The following is a 24311-nucleotide window of genomic DNA, read 5'->3' on the forward strand; positions in this document are numbered from 1 at the left end:
TTTGGGAGACTGACCTGAGAAAATATTCATGATGTTGATGTCAGAGAGTGTTTTGCCTATGTTTTCTTCTAGGAGTTTGATGGTGTCCTGTCGTATATTTAAGTCTTTCAGCCATTTGGAGTTTATTTTTGTGCATGGTGTGAGGGTGTGTTCTAGTTTCATTGCTTTGCATACAGCTGTCCAGGTTTCCCAGCAATGCTTGCTGAATAGACTTTCTTTTTCCCATTTTATGTTCTTGCCTCCCTTGTCAAAGATTAATTGACCATAGGTGTCAGGCTTTATTTCTGCATTCTCTATTCTGTTCCATTGGTCTGTCTGTCTGTTTTGATACCAGTACCACACTGTTTTGATGACTGTGGCTTTGTAGTATTTCTTGAAGTCTGGGAGAGTTATGCCTCCTGCTTGGTTTTTGTTTCTCAGGATTGCTTTGGCGATTCTGGGTCTTTTGTTGTTCCATATAAATGTTTGGATTGTTTGTTCTAGTTCTGTGAAAAATGTCATGGGTAATTTGATAGGGATTGCATTGAATCTGTAGATTGCTTTGGGTAGGATGGCCATTTTCACAATATTGATTTTTCCAATCCAGGAACATGGAATATCTTTCCATTTTTTTACATCTTCTTTGTGAATCAAAGATATTTTATTGCTTAGGTGAAGGCAGATACTGCCTAAAACAAAGAAAATTTGTTCAGCTTTGTGGAGCAAACTCAATTTGTTAAGTTCAGATGAGGCAACAGTCCTGCATGCTAGGTTTGTAAAAAGAGAAAAGAATTTGCTAAATACCTAACGTTTCCCTTTAGTAGAAATGAGAATACTTGTCAAAATAACCAGTAGATTCTCAAACTTTTTGGTCTCAGGACCCTCTGCACTATTACAAATTAGTGCGACCCCCCCCCAAGAATTTTTGTTTGTTAATGTCAGCTCTATCAGTGGCTACCATATTTGTAAATTAAAGTGAAAGCTTTAAAAATATTTATTAATTCATTTAAAACTAACAATGTTAAGCTCATTACATGTTAAAATAAGGTTTTTATGAAAATAATTATGTTGTCTAAAACAAAGAACTGACTTATCAAAAACACTTCAGCAAATCTCATTTATTTCTAGTTTAATAGAAGAGAGTTGCATTTTCATATCTACTTCTGTTTCAGTCCATTGTTTTTGTTGATGGATATAAAGAAAACCCAACTTTACACACATATATAGCTCAAAAAGGTAAAAGTGTATGAATAACCATCCCAGGTTATTGTGGAACTCTTTTTTGATGCTGCACTAGAACCCAACGAGTAGCAGTTTCTCAAAAGTCTAGCTGCAGCATGGAACCTGAAACCATATGAACAAATTTTCATTCTCTTTTATATTAAAATAAACTGATTTCTCTTGTACTTTAAATAGATCTTTACTCATGTATACTCTTGCGATATCATACATTGGTCATTTGGAAAATATTAATTCACTAAGTTATGCAGGTCTTCCAAATGTTAACATATTTTGTTACTCAATATTAAAAAAAATGCCTTTGTTAATATCACCACCCATTGCATCAGAAATATCTTTAAGTACTGAGAAGTTGGTTCACAGTGGTGGATACAAGCTTTCTAAAATTCTAATTTTCACTTAAAAACTCAGATTTTATCATTGGCGACAAATGCCCTCAGTTGTTTTTAAAGTGAGAAGCTCACTTTGTTCATTTTCAAGAAAATGTCTTCCAAATGCTCAAGTCTGAATAACCATAGTTTGTCTGTCGATCATTCTTTCAAGTAAAAGTAGTATTCTAAGAAAAAAGGCCAGTTCAGAATGTTCACAATAGGTGTGTTCCTTGAGACAGCTCCTGTGCTCCAGTAAGCAGCAGGCATGCTCTATGCATACTTCCTGTCTTGTTACATAAAATATTAAAAGCATGTGTACTCCAGGGTTGAAATTTAATAGCAAGAATAATTTTTATTGCTTCACCAAGGACATTCTTTAGTTAGATTGACATTTTTTCAGTGTGAGTGGGTGGTGGTGAAGTACAAGATGAATACTAGCTGTGTTTGATGACTTTGACTTCATTATTGCTAAAAGCCTAGCTATTTTACCTGCAACTGTTTCTGCACCGTAAGTGGAAATGTCAAAACATTTTGCAAAAGGCAAATCATGTCAATATTTATTAAAATAGTTTTTTGTTTGTTTGTTTGTTTCGTGGACCTGCTGAGAGGGTCTCAGAGCCCTCAAGAGTCCATATACTACACTTTGTCCTTGAGTAATCAGAAAGATAGGATGTGGTGGAAGCTCCATTCCTAAGAGCTTTCGGGACGGAAGGAAGGAAGACCTTCCTGTGCGAAACTAGGAGAAAGGAGAAAATAAATGGCAGGTGAGCCCATCTCCTTCAACTTCGTAGGATGGAGACTTATGGCAGGGGCATGGTGTTTGAAACAACCAGAAAGATTTGAGATTCTTTCCTGAAGGAAGAAGTGTCATTTCTTCTTGCCAGGGAAAGACTCAGGAAAACATCACATTCCTAGGAAAATCCTGATAATTCAGCATAGTATGGGACCAACATGGCACTGCCCAAATGTGATTAAAAATTGTTCATGCATAACATCCTATTTAATGGCGAAAGGGCTTAAAGCTTTTTCTACAAGACTAGGAACAAGGAAGTTCCCAGCAAGGATGTCTGGTCTCACCACTCTTATTGAATAGAGTGCTATAAGTTCTAGCCACTGCAATACGAAAAGAATATTTTTTTAAGGAATACATATTGGAAAAAATAAATAAAACTTTCCTTATTTATAAATGACATGAATGTCTATGTAGAAAAGCTCAAGGAATATATATAAGAAAAAAACTCTTAAAACTAAGAAGTGAATTAAGCAAGGCTACAGGATATATAATTGATGTACAAACATTAATTACATATTCTATATCCTAAAAATGGACTTCAGGAAATTCAAATTTAAAGCATAGTGCCATTTACAATCTTGTCAAAGAAAATGAAATACTTAGGTATAAAGTTGACAAAACAGCTATAGAATTTGCATGTTTTACAGAAAATTACAAGATGCTCATAAAAGAAATCAAACAATACCTAAATTAATGGAGAGACATAATGCATTTAAGGATTGGAAGATGCAACATATATTAAAGATGTGTTTAGAATGGATAAGCAATGAGGTCCTGCTGTATAGCACAGGGGACTATATCCAGTCTCTTGGGATAGACTATGATGGATATATAATTATAGCATAATATAATATAATGTAATATAATATAATATGATATATATTATAATTATTATTATATTACCTTCATATATAGTGAAAGGGAAAATGTCCCTTGTCATATATTTATATTTATGACTGGGTCACTTCTCTGTGCAGCAGAAACGGGCACAACATTGTAAATCAACCCTACTCTAGTAAAAAATATATAAATGTCAATTTTCCTTAAATTGATCTATAGATTTAATGTGATTTCCAACAAAATCCAGCAAGACTTTTGTAAATGTAGATAAACTTATTCTAAAATGTACATGAAAAGTCATAGGCCCTGCAAGAGCCCAAAGAACCTTGACTGAGCAAAGTAATGTGGGAGGAATGTGTACTTGATGCTAAGACTGACTGTATATCTGCAGTAATCAAGATGATGCAGTATCGAAGCAGTGAGGACAAACATATACATCAGTGTGACAGAATAGAAAACCCACAAACCAACCCACACAAATTTGTGCAAATTTTTTCCATAGAAAAGTGAATTTCAGTTGGAACAAAATATATACCTAAGAACAAATAACAAAGTAAACCACATCAAGTGTCATCCTTACATTGAGTGATTTTAAAAATTGAGATGCAATTCACATACCAAAAAATTCCCCTTTATAAATTATACAGTTCAGTGGCATTTAGTATATCCATGCAGTTGTATGATTGTCACCACTAATTCCAAAACATTGCTGTCACCCCGAAAAGAAATCCCATATCCATTATCCATTAGCAGTCATCCACCATTTCCTTTCTCCTGTTGACCCCTGTCAACAACTAATTTATTTCCTCTCTACAGATTTAACTACTCTGAACATTTCATATACATGGAATTATATAAGTGATTTTCTGTGTTGGGGTCTTTTCATGGACCAGAGAGAACCCAGGGGGAAGCACCAGGACCCAAAGTGTTTCCAGCACCCCACTTCTGGATGATGTCCAACAAGGATCGTGATGGCCCCAAGGAGAAATCCCAAATTGAACTTAAATCCTCAAAAGACTGACCGCTTACTCAGAAGTGACTGAATTAATCTGAAAGAGCATATTTTAAACCAGAAGAGACTAAGGTACTCATACAGACCAGTCTGAATTTTCTTCTTCCCCTTTCATAAGGGAATAGGGAAGCTCCAACGCAGAATGAGATCAGTTATGGAAAATAAGGAACATTCTCTTTTTTTGAAACTCTGAGTCATAGCATTTGAGTGGCAGTCTTTTCAGCTCTTGAAATTCCAGTTTCAAGATGAAGAAACTGAGGCTCAGAAATGTTCAGTGATTGCTCAATGTCACATGCAAATTTGTCTGTTTGCCTCCACATCCTACAGTCTTTCTGAGCAGAAGTCTATCTCTTGCTACTGAGATTAATATCAAAGTTAGATGCTTTTTAGAAACTCTTATTAAGAAGGGTCATAGTCCAGAGCATCTCACCCACATCAAGATCCATAATATTTGAGGACTTAAAAAAAAACAACAAAGTAAATTAAAACTCGCTAATTTTCAGAAACTCTTCAAATACAAGTTTCCAAACTTTTTTCTTATTCAAAAGTCAAAGCAAGAATTCCCTGGTAGCTCATGAGGTTAAGGATCTGGCCTTGTCACTGCAGCTCTGGGTGCTGGTAAGGCTCAGATTTGACCCCTGGACCAAGATTTTCCACATTCCATGGGTGTGGCCAAAGGTAGGGGAAAAAAATCTAAATCAGGTGTTTTCAGAAAAGATTTTAAAAATAATTACACAATTCCTTCTGTAACTCTTATGTATATTATTTTAAAAGTTGCCACTAGTGATTAATTTTAGCATATCACATATATACTGCTTATATAGCCAGCTAGTGTTAAATGTTAAATGAGCAATTATTAGGAGCCAGGCCTGGGCTGAGTACTTTCGGTGTATCATCTCACTTCATCATCACAACGAGCCCTTGATGGTGGCTAAATTATGGAACCCAAAACATGTCATGAGTGTGTGAGAGCCTGACTCTAATCTCTTCTTCTGCCTTCCAGAGTCCACACTCTTAACTGATACAGCATTCTGCCAACAGAATATTGAGTCTACACAGTCGTCCTGCTCTTGAGACTGCTAGGGCTGAAAGGAGGGCCAGAAGGGAAAATAAGAAGGGGTCACCACAGGTGGCTGATTTCACTGGCCAGACATTTTAGTCTCTTTCTTTGATTTTTAAATGGAAAAGAGCAAAGCTAGAATAAGGCTGATTTTTGAATTCATATGTATGACAATTCAAAACATGTATTATAACATGATTAAATCCCCTAAAAAAGAAATAAATGGGTGAGAAAAGACAGAGAAAAACCGTGTGTGTATGCATGTAAGGATGCTTGTTAATACAGAGGTTTCCTCAAAGGACTAACATTTTAGTTTGAAAAGGTAATTTGTGTGGTTAATTGTCCTTGAGGGAATTTAAGTTATACAGCTTTCAATACATATACTATTAAGAAATTTAAGGCATATTTGGGGGAGTATTTGACCTCATACCACAACTAACCATAAGTGACACAGGGTGTTGTAGGTTGAAGAGCTGAACTGTGTCCCTTAAGATGTGTGACAGTCCTAATACCTGGTACTTGTGACTGTGACCTTATTTGGACCTAGGGTCTTCACAGATGCCCTCAGGCTGACATGAAAATTATTAGGGTGGACCTTCATCCAAATGTGACCGGTGTCCTTATAAGAAGAGGAATATTTGGATGCAGATGTGCAAGGAAAACTCCACGTTGATGAAAGAGGCAGCAGTGAGCTGCACGAGGTGACGAAGATGCAAGACGAGGAACCCCAAGGAGTATCATCAGCACCAGAAGCTGGAAGGGGCAAGCGAGGATTCCACCCAGAGTCTCGGGCTGAGCCCGGCCCCGATGACACCTTGGTTTTGGACTTTTGGTCTCTGGGAGTGTGAAAGAATCCATTTCTGTTGTTCTCCACCTGATTTGTGGTATTTTGTACTGAAGGCCTCAGGAAACTAATACACAGGGGTTTGGGCAGGAAAGGAGCAGTGCAGTTTGAAGACAAGAATAATTGGGTACTGGAGGAAAGGGGAAGAGAAATAATGATGACATAGGAAAGAGGTGACATGTCCCGGAAAAAGAGGAAGTCTTGACGCACCTACTTTTTTTGTTTTGATTTTCTTAGAATTCAAAATATGCCGAAAAAAGTTCATGTAAGTTGAGTGTCACAGATATCATCACAGAAGAGAAAACCACCCACAAACCTTGCTGTCCAGATGCATGAGGGTGAATCAAAACGGATGGTATACTTCACGAAAAGGAACCAAATATGTTATCATAATTACTAAACAGAATATCACAATGTGACAGTGTGTGTGTGTGTGTGATGCAGTGCGCTGAACAGCACTGACCCTCATTGAGAAAGAGCACTTTTTAGGGAATTTCCCATTGGATTTTTTTTCCCACTCTGGGTCTCACGCACTGACAGCACCATCCTAGAATAGGGTGTTGATAAGACAGCTTTTAACTCAGATATTCATGATGATCACAGAAGAACTGGATCATTGTTACTGGACAGGCCACAGGAGGAAGTATGAATTATTCACCATGTGGATTTACATGAAATGATCTGTCTAGGACATGGGACGGATTCTGGGAAAAGTCCCAGTTTTGTTCGCAGTGAAGCACAGGAGAGATGGCTTCCCAGGGTGACCCACAGAAACACCTCGGCAGAGGGCTGATGTGGGGGCTCTGTTGTTCATTGAACTTTGTCGTTGGGCCAGTTGGTCTGTGTTCCTCTCAGGATCTTTATACCTGGCCTTGCCTTTGCTTCTCGCCAAGCTCAAAGCCTTCCCTGACCTTCTAATCCCAGGACTAACCAGATCCCCTGTAACTGGAGCAAACTTGACCTGCACACCCTGAGAAGCTGATGTTCTGTTTTGCCAGCGATGTCAATGCATGAGTGATTTTTGTATTCCCATTTTGGGGAGATAGTCTCTTTAACTGATGGCATAAACTGTAACCAGATGCTGCCTTCATTCTCTTCTTTCTATGGTTTGTTGCCCAGGCTCTGGAAGGAACCTTGACATCAAGCTCTACTCATGACATTTAATAGCTGTTTGACACAGGCTACATTTCTTAACCCCAAACCAAGTTTCCACACCTGTCAGATGGTCATGTTACTATTGCAGATCCTTAGTAAGCATCGAATGAGGCAATTTTTAGAAGTTGGTTTCTTTTATTATAAAAATGGCTTATCCACTCTGGCATTTTTAGAGGGATGTGAATGGTAGGGCTACACCCAGAGAAATGAGGGACTGTCTCATATTGGAGGCTAGATCCCAGGGCCTTTGGAGAAAGCACTGTGAGGTCTGCCCTGGTACCTGTTAGATGACACAGGTTCCTGTTGTCACAGTGGGATGATCACACCCATCCTCCTGCTTGTGGTCCTCCTTTCCTTGGTCCTTCTCTCCACACACCCTGCCCCCCCGCCCCCCGAGTGAGCGCATCCATCCAGGGTGAACAAACCATTGTAATGGTGACGGCTCTCAGCTGAGCTCCAGGCTACTGTATCCAACTCCTCCTCCACTGGTGCACAGACCTCTCAAAATTAAACTCTCTGCTGTTGTTCTATTGCTTCTTGCCCACTCTGTCCCATTTCTCCTTCGTCTTCCACATTTCAGAAAGTGGTGTCATGGGCCATCCAGCCAATCCATTCAAGAGCCATTATCTCACACTCAGTCACCAGTGAGTTCTTTTTTTTTTTTTTTTTGGTCATTTTAGGGCCGCAGTCATGGCATATGGAGGTTCCCACACTAGGGGTCAAATCAGAGCTGTAGCTGCTGCCCTAACACCACAGCCACGGCAATGCCAGATATGAGCCACATCTGTGACCCACACCATAGCTCAGGGCAATGGCAGATCCTTAACCCACTGAGCAAGGCCAGGGACAGAACCTACATCCTCATGATATTAGTCAGATTTGTTTCTGTGGAGCCACAATGGGAACTCCCACCAGTGAGTTCTGCTGATGCCAAGTCAAGACTAGATCTCAAATCTGTCCTTCCCCTCTCCCTCCCCAAGACTCTTGTTCCCACCACCCATCTCTTTATTCCTCACCCTTGTCCTCCCATCCACACTACACCCTAGAGGCAGAAAGACAGCTTCTCAAATATAAATGAGCTCATTTCACAGTCCCACTTACAACCCTCTGCTGGCTTCCCAGTGTACTTAGGCTAAAACCTAAGCTCTTTCCTGTAGCTTCCAAGGCTCTGAATGACCTCCTCCCTGCCCACTTCTCCACCTTCCTTCAGATCACTTTCTGCACATTAGTTTCGAGCTACCTCCTGCTTGGTGCTTTCCTGCCTAGGGCCTTTGTACCTGCCATGCCCTCTGCCAGGATGGGTCTCCCACCTGATCTTCCAGTGGCAGGGTCAGTGGAAAGGGCACCTCCCCAGAGACCTATACAAACCACTCAATTATAAGAGGCCCTGGTTCTGCAGTGTTCCCCCATTCAGCCCTACTATTGTTTTCCTCAGAAAGCACAGCATGTGATTATTTTTATGCGTTTTCTATTGTATTGCTGTATAACATATACCAAAGTGCACTGATTTTAAGTGTGCAGCTTGATGAATTTTTACATATCTAAACTTGCATCACTACCACCCATAGCAAGAAATAGAACGTAACTACAATCCCAGATTTCCCTGTAGCCTCCCCAAGTCAGTCTCCAAAGTCTCTTCCTTCCCTTCCTTCCCTTGCTTCTTCCAGAAGCAAGCACTGATCTGATTTTTCCCAGCCTACTGATTTTGCCTATTTTGAACTTCATAGCATCATAATCACATCACATGTACTCTGTCGAGTGTGGCTTCTTTCATTCCACTGAATGCTATAAGGTTTCCCCTATAGTTGTGTCTAAAATAAGTTGTTCCTTTTCCTTATGACTGTGTAATAGTCCATTATGTTGGACTATTATAATGGACTATAATCATCCTACTTTGGATGTACATTTTTGTTTCCAGTTTATGGCCATTATGAATAAAACTGTATACACCTTTTGGTGGACATAAGAACTTACCTCTGTGGTTGAGTATACACTTAGGGATAAAATCACTGGGTCACAGAGTGGGCATCTGTGTTGCTTTCACCAGATTATATCAATAGTTTTCTTTTCCTTTTTTTTTAATTTTTATTTTTCTCTTCCCTGGTAGAATTCACCTCTGTGAGGGCTAGCACCTGTCTATCTTGTCTCTTTTTAAAGTCCTGACATCCAGCGCTGTGCCTAGCACATTTTTAAGCACTCAGCTATTATCTGTTGAACAAATATTGGATTCTGCTCCTTCAGCTTCTGATTCCTCATTTTCCTTATAAGTTTTGCCTCCTTGCATCCCAAGCTGGTCATGTCTCTTTGGGGTCATTTAAGCATCAGTTCTCGTTAGTGCCAGGTTCCCTTTGTGATATCGAAGATTCCAGCTTCAGTCTGAGGAAGCAGTCCACCCTTTTGAGAAGATACCTACTGGCCCCCTGGGCTTGTGACCACCCTGTGCCAATCAAGTGTGGCTGAGGATCAGAGTCACATAGTCAACCTATGCCACCTCGATGGAGGACCTTGTAGGATTGAGCCTGTAGGAGGAATTCTGACATTTGTCCTGACCAACAAGCACATGTATGTGGTTGGTCCCGGGCCGGACATAAAGTGGATGCTCAGCAAACTTTATTATGTGTTACCTTTATTCCTGTGACTCTGACAATTGATACCATAGTTCATAATTGACTCTCTCCATGTTACAGCATCTGATATTTCTTAAAGAGGCAGCCACAGTTTGGGAATATCAGTCCCTAATTTCTACATGTCTGATGTTGTGTGGAATGTGTGGATTATAAAATGCAAACTTAATAAAAGGACACAGCCACTTTACACAGCAAACAATAGTGCATCATTCAGACAGTACATGTGTTCTAATTTCCTTTAGGAAAGGGGTAAAGGCACTCATGTTAAGTCATCATTTGTACCTGAATATCCACATGTAAGGGAGGAGTCTTAGAGTGGCCCCCCATGACCTCTGCCTCATGGTATTTACACCCTGGTTTGATCCCCTCCTCTTGAGTCTGGGCAGGACCTGTGAGTTACTGCTAACCAACAGACTATGGTAAACACATGGTGTATGTGGCTTTGGGATCGTGTATGTGATCGCATGATTACATTATATGAAATTGTCTCATCCATCTTGCTAGAGTCTCTCCATCCCTTGCTGGATTTGAAGATGTAAATACCCATGTTGCTGGATTTGAAGATGTAAATACCCATGTTTCATTACATTATATGAAATTGTCTCATCCATCTTGCTAGAGTCTCTCCATCCCTTGCTGGATTTGAAGATGTAAATACCCAGCAAGGAACTAGGGGCCGTCCCTAAGAGCCAAAGATGGTCTCTAGCCTGCAAGAGCCTTCAGGTGACACCCTCAATGAAATAAGCTCTCAAGTCCTACAACCACAAGCAACTGAATTCTGCCAACATCTGTATAAGCTTGGAATTGGACCCTTCTCCATCAATCCTCAGATGAGGCCACAGCCCCAGTCAGGGCTTTCATGGCAGCCTATGAGACCCTTAAGTAGATGACCCAGGGGAAAAATGTGTCCATGCTCCTGACCGCAAAAACTCGGGTGATAAGTGTGTTTTTTTTTTTTTTTTAAGTTGTTAAGTTTTTGGCAATATTGTTCCACAGCCATAGATTGCTAATATATCATCATTTTTTTCATTTGTTTAACTAGCATCTATTAAAAACATACTGCCAAAGGTGATTCTGGGCATTATAAATGACATTATTTAGTCATCATTCAACCCAACTATGACCAGCTTGAAAGCCATACTCCATTCTATATTCAGTTGTTTCAGAGACACCAAAACAATGATACAGAGAAATGTGAGATGGCACAGCACTAGTATGATTTATCTTATTTTTCTCTCATAAATGATTTCCCTTTAGGTAAGGTTAATTGTTCATGGCAAAACAAACTTATTTGGTATCACTATTGCACTTAACTGAATTTAATCAAATTAAAATCAAATGATTTTAATTAAATGGTTGATGTCTCAAAATTTTGAAGGAAGTTTGAAAAATGTCCTATCCCAGAAGGAAAGGCATAGGGACAAAGCAGGCTGGCTGAATATATACAACTACAGTAAATTATTGTCCATCAAGTCTGGGGTCGATGCTGTAGTCTATCCTCCAGATAACTGGATTGGGAAGGTAAATATTACCATCTGTTTACAATATGAGCTATTCTAGATATGAATATTAAATTAACATTTATGGTTATATGCATTGTATGCTGTGGTTAAATTATTCTGTATTTCTGTGGTTAAATAATTGGAGCTGTCTTGGTTTTTAGCAACTCTGAATATTGTGGTTAAATTATTGTGTCTCATTTTGTTTTAATACCTAAATGTGTACATATATGTGTGTGTGTATTTGTAGGTGATTTTCACACACATTATAGGTCATTGTAACTAAGCCACAAAAATCTATGAAACTAGCCTAAATATAGGAATCATTTAGGTTGCCCCCATGTCTGGTTTAAATCTTGTCTTGTAAGTCAGAACCATTGGTTGGAGCTTGAAAGTGTACAGAGAGTAAACCCTTATCATTATTTTTTAGATTGCTACATTGTCAATTGTAGAATGGAAATCTCCTCCTTTACAGAAAGTGTAGAATGTATCTCTTCTGTTTAAAAATGTACTTCTGATGTTTATCATAAGAACAATTCTTTGGGGAAACTGACAAGGGCAATTCCATCATCTGGAAGTTTATTATTTTTTCCAAATCCCAAACATTTTATCAGATTTTAAATTACCAATGCATGTTGTTTTTATGTTCTTTTGTGGTATGTTTATGAGTTTTTATTTATATAAAAGTATGTTTTTCCTAAAAACAAATAAAACCATGCAAAAAGCCTTTTTTTTTTTTTTTGTATGAGAGAAAGCAGGTTAATAAAGCTGGTACGTTGGTGGACAAATAATGAGATCACAAGGACTTTACAACCAAATGCTGTTATTTTGACATTGGGTCTACTATTTTTTTTTTTTTTAATGTTGCTCCTGCGGCGTGTGAAGGTTTTCAGGCCAGGAATTGAATCCACTGCCCCAGCAGTGACTTGGGCCATTGCAGTGACAACATTGTATCCTAATCCACTGAGCCATCATGAAACTCCAACACTGGGTGTGCTATAATCAAAGTGTTCTTTAATCTTTAATCATAGCTATTTGCCAGCCAAATAGATGCTCTACTATACTTCAGTTAAAATAGAAGGTGATATTGTGTAACTCAAAAATCTATCCATGAATATTTCTGTATTTTTATTTTTCTTCTTAGGGTTTATTATTATGTTCTTCAAAAGACAACAAAAGCATTTTACCAGGATTATTTAATATTGATGAGGAATCATTCACACACTCTGATGATTAAAGCATAAACTGAAATCAATCTCTTTTATAAACAATTTAACTGTAATGATTAAGAGCATAAAACGGTTGCTCTCTGACTCAGTAGTTTCTCTTCTAGGAATTTCTAATATGGGATTAATAAGAGATATGCATAAAGATGTATTACAAAATTGTCCATCGCAGAGTACTTTTATTATTAAAATAGAAGTTAAATAATACTCTATTGTGTATATATAGCACATTATTTTTATCCATTCATCTGTTGATAGCCGTTTGGGTTGTTTTCATATCTTGGCTACCATGAATAGTAATATGATATACCTATTTTTAATTTTTTTAAGAGCCTCTATATTGTTTTCTATAGTGGTTGAACCAATTTACAGTCCCATCAACAACATATAGGGGTTTCCTTTTCACTGCATCTACAGCAGCACCTGTTGTCTCATGTCTTCTTGATGATAGCCATTCTAACAGGTGTGATATACTATCTCATGGTGGGGTCTTTCTTTTGTTGTTATTTGTTTTTTGTTTTCTTTTTGCAGCCAAACCTGTAGCATATGGAAATCCCCAGGTCAAGGGCTGAATCAGAGCTGCAGCTTCAACCTACACCACAGCCACAGCAACACTGGATCTGAGCCACATTTGCAAATCTACGCTGAAGCTTGTGGCAATGCTGGATCCTTAATCCACTCAGCCAGGCCAGGGATCAAATTCACATCCTCACAGAGACAATGTCTGGTCCTTAAGTCTCTGAGCCGCAATGGGAACTCCTCTCACAGTAGTTTTGATTTGCCTTTCCCGCATGATTAGTGGTATTGAGCCTCTTTCTGTGTTGGCCATTTTAATGTCCTTTTTGGAGAAACATCTATTTAGTTCTTATTCCAGTATGAGAAAAGATTTGTGACAATATGGATGGACCTTGAGCACATCATGTTGAGTGAGATAAGTCAGAGAACTTGGCAAGTACTGTATGATAGCACTTATATGTGGAATCTGAAAAAGTTAAACCTGTAGAAATCAGAGTAAAGTAGTGGTTACCAAGGAGTGGGGTGGGGGGAGGGTGACAACATTTAAGGGTACAAACTTGTAACGGGTAGCAAATCAGACAGAGATCTAATACACAGTATAATGAGTTCAGACAGTAATAGTGTACTCTATGTAATGTGGTAATAGAGCTACCTATATGATCATAATATAGTATATAAATATATCAAAATAACACACTGTATACCTTAAACTTATACAATGTTACATGTCAAATTTATTCAATTTTTTTAAATTGCCAAATGAAAAAAATAGAAGTTGACAACATAGGGGTATATCTATTATAGAAAATACTTAAGTAGTAGAATCTCCATATGATAGACTATTACGCAATTATTAAAGCAAGATTTTTTTAAAATTACATAATGACATAAACATTTCAATGTTAAAAGATACAGCAGGATCTAGAACTATATTATTAAAATAGGCACCTATGGAAGAAATGTGGAAAGGAAATACAGTAGCATGTTAATTTTGCTTCTGATTGGAAATATCATGGGTAATTAAAAGTGATGGATATTTAATTCTACCCCTTATCGAGTTTGTGTTACAGCTCTTCAGTAAACTTTAATCTCACCTTAGCCCAATTGTAGATTTACTGTGAAGAATTAGGGTAGGAACTGCGTCTATACCCAAGATTAATTAATCATGGCAGATCAGTCTTCTCTGAACTGTCATCTTTTCAGAGGCCATTGTGTTCATGTAGACTCATTTCAAAAGCAGACAGTAGTTTTAGAGCTGAAGAAGCAGCTTATAACATGACGTCACAAGTGACAACCAAGAAAATGTAAGCCCCTCAGGGGGCTTTGGAAAAACAAGATGTAAGACTCCTTTCCATCGTGTGATTTGGGAGCTTTAACGAATCTTCTTTGTATGTTAAAGGAAAGAGTTACTTCTGCAGTTTGGAAGCTCAGGGATAGTTAGGTCACCTAGAGGTAGACACATGCCCAAGAGTGGCCATTGTTAGAGCTGTCCATTCATCTTTCTAGCTCACTTCCTTCTGGGCACCTGGTAGAATTTCAACCTTTGACATTGGGCAAGGCCATGCAACTAGCTTTGGCTAATGATATATTTGAAAAACTTCTTTTGGTCACAAGCAATGTTTTCTTTCTCCTGTCAAGATGACAATACTGAATCCAGACAGTAGATACTTGTTCAGCCTGGAGCCTTGAGTAGGGGGCCCCATGGAGAAGAGCTTCTTACTCATCAAAGTGGATATGTATTCCAAGTGTGAATGAACCATTGTTGTCTTAAGCCACTGAAACATGTTTTTTTAATTGTTGTTACTGCAGCATAACCTGGCCCACCCTGATGGATCCATTAACCTTTTGGGTTCAATGCTTTAAAAAGAAATTGTATAGAATCTGAAATGTGGCAAATCAAATACTTTACTCACACTTTTTCAGAAGTTCTTTCGAGGAATTTATTGTTAAAAGTTGATTTAAAAGTTGAGATATTTGACACTTTGAATCATTATGCTCTAATAAAAATTGGAATTAATAACATTTTATAGTAGCTCAGCAAATTCAAACTAACATTTACAATTTTTTTTTTCGTTTTAGGGCCATACCTGTGGCATGTGGAAGATTCCAGGCTAGAGGCTGAATCAGAGCTGCAGTTGCCACCCTACGACACAGCCATAGCATCACCAGATCCAAGCCATGGCTTTCAGCAATGCCAGATCCTTAACTCACTGAACAAGGCCAGGGATTGAATCCGCATCATAATGGAGATTATCTTGTGTTCTTAACCCACTGAGCTATGATGGGAACTTCAACTTTTACAAATTTTTGAAAATTCTTTATCTGATAGAAACTTCAAAAAATAATATCCCTATCAAATGATGATACCACATTTATTGCAGTGAGAATTTGTTTTTCTTTTCCTTAATATGTTAAAGGAGTCTGTTAGAGGTCATTGGGGAAATTACTGATTGCGGAGCCGGAAAAAGCAATGTACAAGTTATGCCTGGAGCATCTTGGAGAACCAACAGGTAAGGAAGTATTTACATAATACATATACACAGGCATGAAGCATACAGACACATCAAAGGGACGGGGGGAAACTTGAAAGAGCTTCTAATGGCTACCTTGGATGTAATTTGAGCAAAAATAAATAAATAATATAGTACTGGGTTATAACCCAAAGTTATCCATGAGCCTATACTAATGTAAATAAGTGATTCAATGGATAAAGAAATAAATGAAGGGGAAGGACCCAATATCCCTTTCAGAAAACTGTCAAGTAATATATGTACATGCCTCCCCTTCCAGGAGGTGGGGCCCTGCTGACCCAGAAGGTGGGTTAGGCTTAGAAATTCACTCCAAAGTATAGAGGATGAAGAAAGGGGAAACATTACATTTATAATGGAAAAAGCTGAGAAACATTCCTTTAACCAACTGTTAAGGTTAAAATCACCCATGATGTCATGTGGATATCCCATACTTCTTATTGAATGTGATGAGAAGGGTCCTTGACTTTTGCCCATTCTTTCCAAAAGTCTAGAACCCCATGAAGAAAACAACAGACAAACCCAGATTGGGGGTAATTCTATAGGATACTTGGCTGGTGTTCCTTCAGACTCTCAAAGTCATGAAGAACAAGGAAAGATCGAGAAACTGTTACACACCAGAGGAGACTGGGGGGACACAACAACAAGATGCAAAATGGTGTCCTGGATTGGCTCTTAGAATGGAAAGAAAACATTCATCAAAGAACTGTTGAGATCCAAATACAATCTGGAGTTTAGTGGGCAGTAATAAACCAATATTGGTTTCTTTGTTGTGGCAAAAATACCACAGTAACATAAAATGTTAACAACTGGGATGACTGGGTGAAGGGTATACAGGAACCCTCTGAGCTATCTTTCCAACTTTTGCAAAATCTAAAATTATGCTAAATATAAAATTTTATTTAAGAAAGAATCTTGGAACTTTCTCAACTTTAAGTTGCGTCTTAGACTCATGCAACTTCCGTATTTATTGAGCCATCATTGTGTTCACCAGGTATTACTGCTTTCATTTCTTTATGTAACCAACTTGTCACCAAAATGGCAGGCAGCATTTGGGTCTTGCTTCCTGCTACTTGTTCAGTGAAAGTATTTGAAAGCGAAGAAACCAGAGTTGTATACTTAATACACAATGATTGACCATAAAAGCTTGCATGCAAATTACAGAATCAATTGTAAAGCTTTATTATAAGGACTTTAAAGAGACCTGTAATTGTTACACTGATGTCTGTTGAACTTAATTTTATACGAATACCGAATAATTTAGTCAAAAGTAATATGACTTTCTGTGGCCTGAATAGGATACTCTAGTTTTTACATTTAACTATATAAGCAGACTTGCCTAAGTAGACTCTAGTCAGTGGGAAAATTAATTTAGAATACTGTCTAAAACAGGGAAGGAAGTTTATAACAAAGCATTCAAAAACAACTTGGAAATGAAAAACTTCAGGCTTGCAAATTTCAATTGCAAATTAAAATTTTCTCTCCTCCACCTAATCCTGAAAATCATCAAAATTAATGCTTAAAATTTTTTTAGATACATACTAATTCCTTAATGCTATGTCATATTTACATTTGATTTTATCTCTCTATACACAATGCAGTGCTTAGTAATAGAAAGGTTAAAGGCATAATAGACAAGTAACCATTTTAAAATTTAAAAGTTGTTTTAATGTTAATTATTTTTAAGACTATAAGCACTAGTCCAAATGAATATATGAGAATTTTCTTATCCTCCAAATATTAAAGCTTTCTGTATTCTATACTCAAAATTTGAAATGTAGCATTACAATAAAATTAACAAACTTGAATTGTAATAGAGGTAAAAAAAAATTCAAGTTGTACATTTTCATCATTAATGAAAGGTACCTCTCAATCAGAATTTCATACCCATCCCATTGTTCAAGGTTCCTTTTTTTGTTTTTTTCTCTTTTTTTTTGGCTACAGCTGCACATTCAGAGGTTCACAGGCTAGGGATTGAAGCAATGCCACAGCTTTAACCAGAGCCACAGCAGTGACCAAAGAAAATCTTTAATCCATTGAGCCACCAAGGAACTCTGAAGGTTCCTTTCAAATGGCACCTCCTTCTTCTCAACTCTTCTGGTCTTTTCCCATTCCCATCCAAGAAAAAAAATCTCTTTTTAGTTTATTCAAATTTAAATTTTATGTATTTGTGGCGTGCACAATTTCTACCATGGTCATATTGCTGTTTGTAGATAATTCAATTCCAGACTCGATATTTCCTGACATTTAATCCACTTTTTATTGTCCTGACCAGCTGTGTCCAGGCTGTGAGAAGATCAAAGTTTCTTTGATATGATTGAAAACTATTCATTTTCTCTAGAAGAATCTACAAATTTGAATTCATAATGAATGTTAATTATCAAGATTGGGGGCACATTATTGGATATTGCCATATTAAGCTTCAAAATTATATGTCTTTTTTTTTTTTTGCACTCTAAATATAATTAAAATTCCTACTTCCTTGTACTACCATGAATAGCAACGGAGATGCTGGAAACAGAAGACGAAGGAAAATACTGCTCACAAAACTGTTCTTTCCTGGAAAGGAATGGGAATTTAGGGATGTGAGGAAGAATGAAGACGAGAGGTGCAGAAAGGGGAAGATGGGAACACGGTGAAGCACATCTATACCTGAAGGGGGTTTTGTTTTCCCTTTTGTGGCCACATCCATGGCATATGGAAATGCCCAGGGTCAGGGGTAGAATCTGAGCCGCAGCTGTGACCTACACCACAGCTGCAGCCACACCGGGTCTTTAACCCACTGCACCACAGCAGAAACTACCCCGAGGGGCTTTCATGAACAGGAGTCTCGTATTTGATTTTAAGTATTCAGACTGTGGTATAAAATACTCCAATCTCTTCCAAAATCATGTTTCTTATGTACAAGATATTATATGCAGGGTTTTTTTTTGTGTGTGTGCAGGTGTTTGAGAAGTGTGTTGTGTAGATGAGAGAGCAAGCACCTCAATATGTGTCTGAAAGAGAGGTGTGAGCATGTGTGTCCATATGTACATATGGAGTGAAGATGTGTCCAAGAGAGATAGATAGAAATGGGAAGAGATGATTACGGCTGTGTGTGTGTGTGACTATGCGTGTGTGTGTGTGACTATGCGTGTGTGTGTGTGTACAAATGAGAAAGAGAGTGAATATTTGTTGGAAAGGGAAAGGTAGTGAGTGTGTATCCATCTGTGTGTGTGTGTGTGTGTGTGTGTGTGTGTATGTGAGAGAGAACATGTGTCTGAGAGGGTTGTGTATGTGTGAGAGAGAGCATGCTTGGGGCTCATAAGGGCTAAGTCTTCTGAGTCCAAGGAGCCCAGAGGAACGACATGTACGGAGTGACAGGGAGACAGAACCCAGAACTATTTCAGCAGACAAGGAGATGAGAGGGGGCCAGAGCAGACCTTGTGCATTGACCACTTGTTCATGGGCCCACATCCCAAACTCAGCCTCGCCCTTCCCAAACTGAGAGTATGAAAAACTCGACAAGTCACAGAAAGGGCATTTGAGCTAAATTCTGGATCTTCGGCAACTCGGGGACTCCATCTCTCATCAAAGTTGATCACAAAGATGAATCTAGAAACTTAGCTTTCAGCCCAACAAAATGATCATCTGGGCCTGGAGAGGACCCTCTACGACAAGCAAAGCTGGTGTTTGAAGGTGGGCACAGACATCTTCACATGTGCCTCTGGTTTGGGGTTTGTTAGCAGTGAAGCCCATGCAACCCTACAAGTCAGACCCCAGGGACTAAAGCAATGGGTTAGCAAGTGATCTTGTCCAGCATCCTGCAGGCTAATACCACTGTCTCCAAATTCCTTCAATTGCTTAGAACACCTGATAAAATGGTGGAGACTTCACAACTCAGGTTGTTCAAGCTCAACTAGCCTCGTAAAGCAATCAGGCACCTACAGTGCAGACTGAGTGAGACTATCTGGACCCTAATTAATGTGCATACTATTCTGAAGTGTTTTTATTACTGTTGGGGGGCACTGAATCTCCTAAAACAGCCCAGTGGAGGTGAAAGGTTCCCATTATAGTAAAGTGGTTGAGAGAAGCAGACTTATCTGCCACCAATATTGAGCTTTGGAACCTTGTGATGTTAATTTGGTCAAGCATCCAAATCTTCTTCTAACATGGAATTAATAGCACTATCTTTTTAAGGTTGCTGTAGAGAACTTACGAGAAAACATAGGTTATGTGCTTCAGCCTGTGTTTTAGGACCATGATAACAATATTGTTCATAATTATTTGTATCGACTACAAGTAAAAACATTCTGGGGGATATCGTAATCATTTCATAGCAGACACCCGTCACCCAGGAATGAAACGGGTGTAGCTGGAACTTATTGCCATTCACTTGTGATTTGTTTGTTGGTTTTAAGGCTGCACCTGCGGCATATGGAAGTTTCTGGGCCAGGGTTCAAATTGGAGCTATGGCTGCAGCCTACGCCATGGCCTTGGTAACACCAGATCTGAGCAACATCTGTCACCTATGTTGCAGCTTGTGGCAATGCCAGATCTGAGACACATCTGTGATTTGTGCTGCAGCTTGTGGCAAGCCAGATCCTTACCCATTGAGTGAGGCCAGGGTTTGAGCCCACATCCTCACAGAGACAACATCGGGTCCTTAATGCTCTGAGCCGCAATGGGAACAGTTTGTTTTTCCTTGATCAATCTTGATTGAGCTAATGGAGGGGGCCGGTGGGAGTCTTCAGATATGTCACTCAAAGACACATCCCTGTCCTACCCTCCTTATTCTTATAATCGCCCTCACCTCTTTCAAACCAATCAGTGATTAAAAGCAATTTGGGTTCTGTTGATGAAATGGAAACTTTGGGATTGCAGTTCACCTTTTACTGCAACTGATTCACTCTTGTTTTTTAGCACTGATAAAGAAATATAAATATAACCAGATCCCAGGTTGGGAAAGAGTGAAAGACAATGGAACCCAAGCTTAAAGCAAAACTAGATGCCCTGTGCTGATACTGGGGCTCAGGGCCAGTCTGGCAGCATGACAGTAAAGGCTTGAAAAAAAGAAAAAGAAAAACAGAGCCTGAGCCACTTATCACACAGTAATTGGACACAAGGAAACTTACCACTGGCACCTGGCCTTCCAGGTAATTATCTTTCTTCTCCCAGGAGCATAATAGCCCCATTGTTCAACTAGTGAGTATTGCAGGCGTGCAATCAGAAAGGGAGAGAAGTCAGACCCAGAGCATGAAAAGAAGGTAAGTGTGGCCTTTGATGTGCTTCCAGGCCTGGGTTGGGGACCTGGGCTCTGAGAAACAGGCATGTCAGCGATCTTTGTCTTCTCACCTGTGAAGACACTTCTAACATTGCAAATCCTTGCCTTTGTCTGCACAGAGCCCATTAAATCAACTCGGCACAGCTGTCAGCTGGGGCTCAGAACCAAAGCACACACTTGGGTTGGCCTTTATTGACACGCCTCACTGGCAAGAGTAAGATCAGGTAACTTTGGGTTGCGAGAATGCAGGGAGATCCCACCATGGTGTGATATTTCTTACCATGGCTCATTAGGTGTTTTCCAGACAAGTTCTTTTGGTGCAAGTAAAACAATACTGAAGTTCAAGAACACTTTTGGATGTGGAGGAATGCCAAGGACCCTGTGCTCAAAGGCCTGAATTCCATCAGGCAGTGATGTTCATTCACTCATTCACCACGCAGACATTGCAATGAGCCCCCCAACCCCAGCCCCAGAGACAGGACTTGAATGCTTTATTAACAAATATCAACTATTATCAGACGTAAACAGCTGTGGTCCCTGTGCCCAGGTGCCTATAGTTTTAGGTCTCCGATTCATCGATCCATTGATCCAAATATGTCAATCATTTCTAGAACAGGTCTACTTTAAGATTGCTAACTGTGCAACTGAGTATGATTCTGTACTTGTTGGTTTAAGGTCACAAACCTTTCATAAGAAACTTTCCATTAAACACGGTAGGAACATTTGAATTATGAGGAATGAGCCATTAACCTTTAGTCACTGGCCATCTCCCTGATATCCTCTTCACCCACACTACTGCCCTATGCCACCCAGAAATTTATTAAATGGAATCTTCCTCAATCAGAAAGACCCAGCTGGTCCCTTGAGGCTTGTAAAATCTGCTGCCCTCCAGTTTCTTTAAAGTCTGTAACCATGGAGATTGACTTGTGTCTTGCTGCTACTGGCCAACACTAGCTCTCCCAACACTCGGGATGACATATTTAATTGATACAACACAGTATGTCCTTCCCCACACTTCCAATTCTCCATAGTTTCTTAATTTTGTAAAGTAAACATTATTATTTTAATAATTTAAAAATAAGTGATATGTTATTTTTAATACTCAGTTCCAAGTGTCAAATGGAATAGAAATTGATAAAAGAGAAATACAATGAGAAAATTCTACCTTTCTGTTTCCAATGTATCTGTAGGAATTTAGTACCAAGACATGCAACTGCGGTCAGTATTGTCTTCTGTGAGCCTCAGTTTCTTTATTTGACAAGGGCGGCTGTAAGGCCCTACCTCTCAACCCTCTTGTGGAGATTAGATATCATAAAATCCTCTATTGCAGGCATCTGTCAGGATGTCAGTTTCCAGCTTCTCCCTTTGCATCTCTCATGTATTTTAGATAAATGGCCATGAGTACAACAGAAAACACAGTACCAATCTTGAAAGGAATGTTATCTGAATTCCATTTTAAACATTGGGTTATGTGACTCTTTCGCACTGCTGCTGGAATGTAAATTCGTGTAGCCACCAGGGAAAACAACATGGAGATTTCACAAAAAATTAAGACTAGAACTACCATCTGATCCAGCTATTCCATATCTGGGTATTTATCAGAAAATACTAATTCAAAAAGATACATGCACCCCTATGTTCATCACAGCATTATTTATGATAGCCAAGATATAGAAACAATTTAAGGGTCCACTGATGGATGAATGGATAAAGTTGTGATATATATACGAATGTACTCAGCATAAAAAAAGATGAAATTTTGCCATTTGCAACAACATGGATGGAACTTTAGGGAATTATGCTCAGTGAAATAAGTCAGGCAGTGAAAGACAAATACTGGATGACTTCATTCATTTGTGGAACATATACCAGTAAATAAATAAATAACCAAAACCAACAAAAATAAACTGTAGATACAGAAAACAGTGTAGTATTTTCCAGAGGGGATGGGGCTGGGGGGGGGGTGAAATGGATAAAAGTTGTCAAAGTTAGCCTTCAGATGACTGCATCCCCAGTTGGTACCTTGATTTCAGCCTCAAGGGAGACCCTGAGCCATCCAACAAAACTGTCCCCAGATTTCTGACTTAGAGAAACTGTGAGATAATAAATACTGTCATTTGAAGACACTCAATTGTGGTGCAATTTGTTACACAGCAATAGATAACTAATGTGGATCAGTATATTTTCTTTTTAAATTAATTTTTGTTGAAGCATAATTAATTTACAATGTTGTGTTAGTTTCAACTGTACAGCAAAGTGATTTCAGAAAAGAATTCCTTTTCAGATTCTTTTCCATTATAGGTTATTACAAGGTTTTGAATGTAGTTACCTGTGCAATAGATCCTTATTGTTTACCTGCTTTTTTATACAGTGGTGTGTATCTGTTAGTCCCAAACTCACCATATATTAATGATACGGTTTACATTCTTTTTTTTTTTTTTTCATTTTAGGTCTTTGAAATCTGTTGTGCATTTCGCACTTAGAGCACAACTCAATTCTGACTAGTTATATTTCAAGTGCTCCACAGCCTCATGTGGCTGGTGGTTGGTTACCCTACAGAGGAGCACTACACATCAATGCCTTTTCCTGCACTCCTCTTCTGCTGTTTTTACTTGAACATTTCCAGGTGACCATGACTGGCATTTATGGTCCTTTTTGTTAAACATACATACTGACTTTCCAAAAAAAGTTTGTTATTCTCTTCCTAATTTCCTGTTACTCCTGTGTCCTATAGAGAACTAGCTAGGTGCTGCATGCTGATGGGAGATGATGCTTTTCCACCCACAAATACCCTACATTTGTTCTCAACCACCCCCTAATAGAATCCACGTTCTTGTGGAAGTTCTAAAAAACTGCCCTTTCCCCCAAGGAGATGTTTTGGGTGGTGACCAAGTAAGGAAGCCACATCCTCAGGCTGCGATGGCTTCTAGGAGATGTCATGTAAGTTAAGAACGGCTGTGGTGCTGAATGACCAAAACTTTAAACACCATGTCACGAAAGGCATGGAAAATGACAGCAAAATATGGGATAGGAGCAGCTGGTGAATGGTTTTGCCAATGGAAGCGGGTGCCAAAGCCCACTGATATTTTTAAACTCAAATCTCTCCCATGCCTGCAACTGAGAGAAAAAAGTACCATGTGGTTGTAAAAGAGCTGCTGTCTGGATTGTCAATTTATTCTTACGCAAATAATAATACTAATTATAAGAATATATGAAAAAGGTGGTCAAACTATAACAGATTCCAAGGAGTGGCTTGGGTTTTATTGAATTAAAAATGCACATTTAGCTCAATTCATTGTCACTTCTAAATAAGTAACTCTATCTGTACATTGAAGTCACAGGAGGCAAAATTGCCAATT

The 24311-nt window shown here is 38.8% G+C and overlaps 1 long non-coding RNA gene across 1 annotated transcript in view; it reads left to right on the top strand.

Moving 5' to 3' along the window:
• The window catches only part of LOC106505851, a 53442-nt gene extending 31487 nt beyond the window's left edge, over positions 1-21955 (top strand). Inside the window, exons 2-3 of the long non-coding RNA XR_002338058.1 lie at positions 15579-15671; positions 20847-21955. This is a non-coding gene — a long non-coding RNA (uncharacterized LOC106505851). The remainder of the gene's footprint in view (positions 1-15578; positions 15672-20846) is intronic.

The sequence above is a fragment of the Sus scrofa genome, chromosome 13 (genome assembly GCF_000003025.6).
Source record: "Sus scrofa isolate TJ Tabasco breed Duroc chromosome 13, Sscrofa11.1, whole genome shotgun sequence".
NCBI classification, from domain to species: Eukaryota; Metazoa; Chordata; class Mammalia; order Artiodactyla; family Suidae; genus Sus; species Sus scrofa.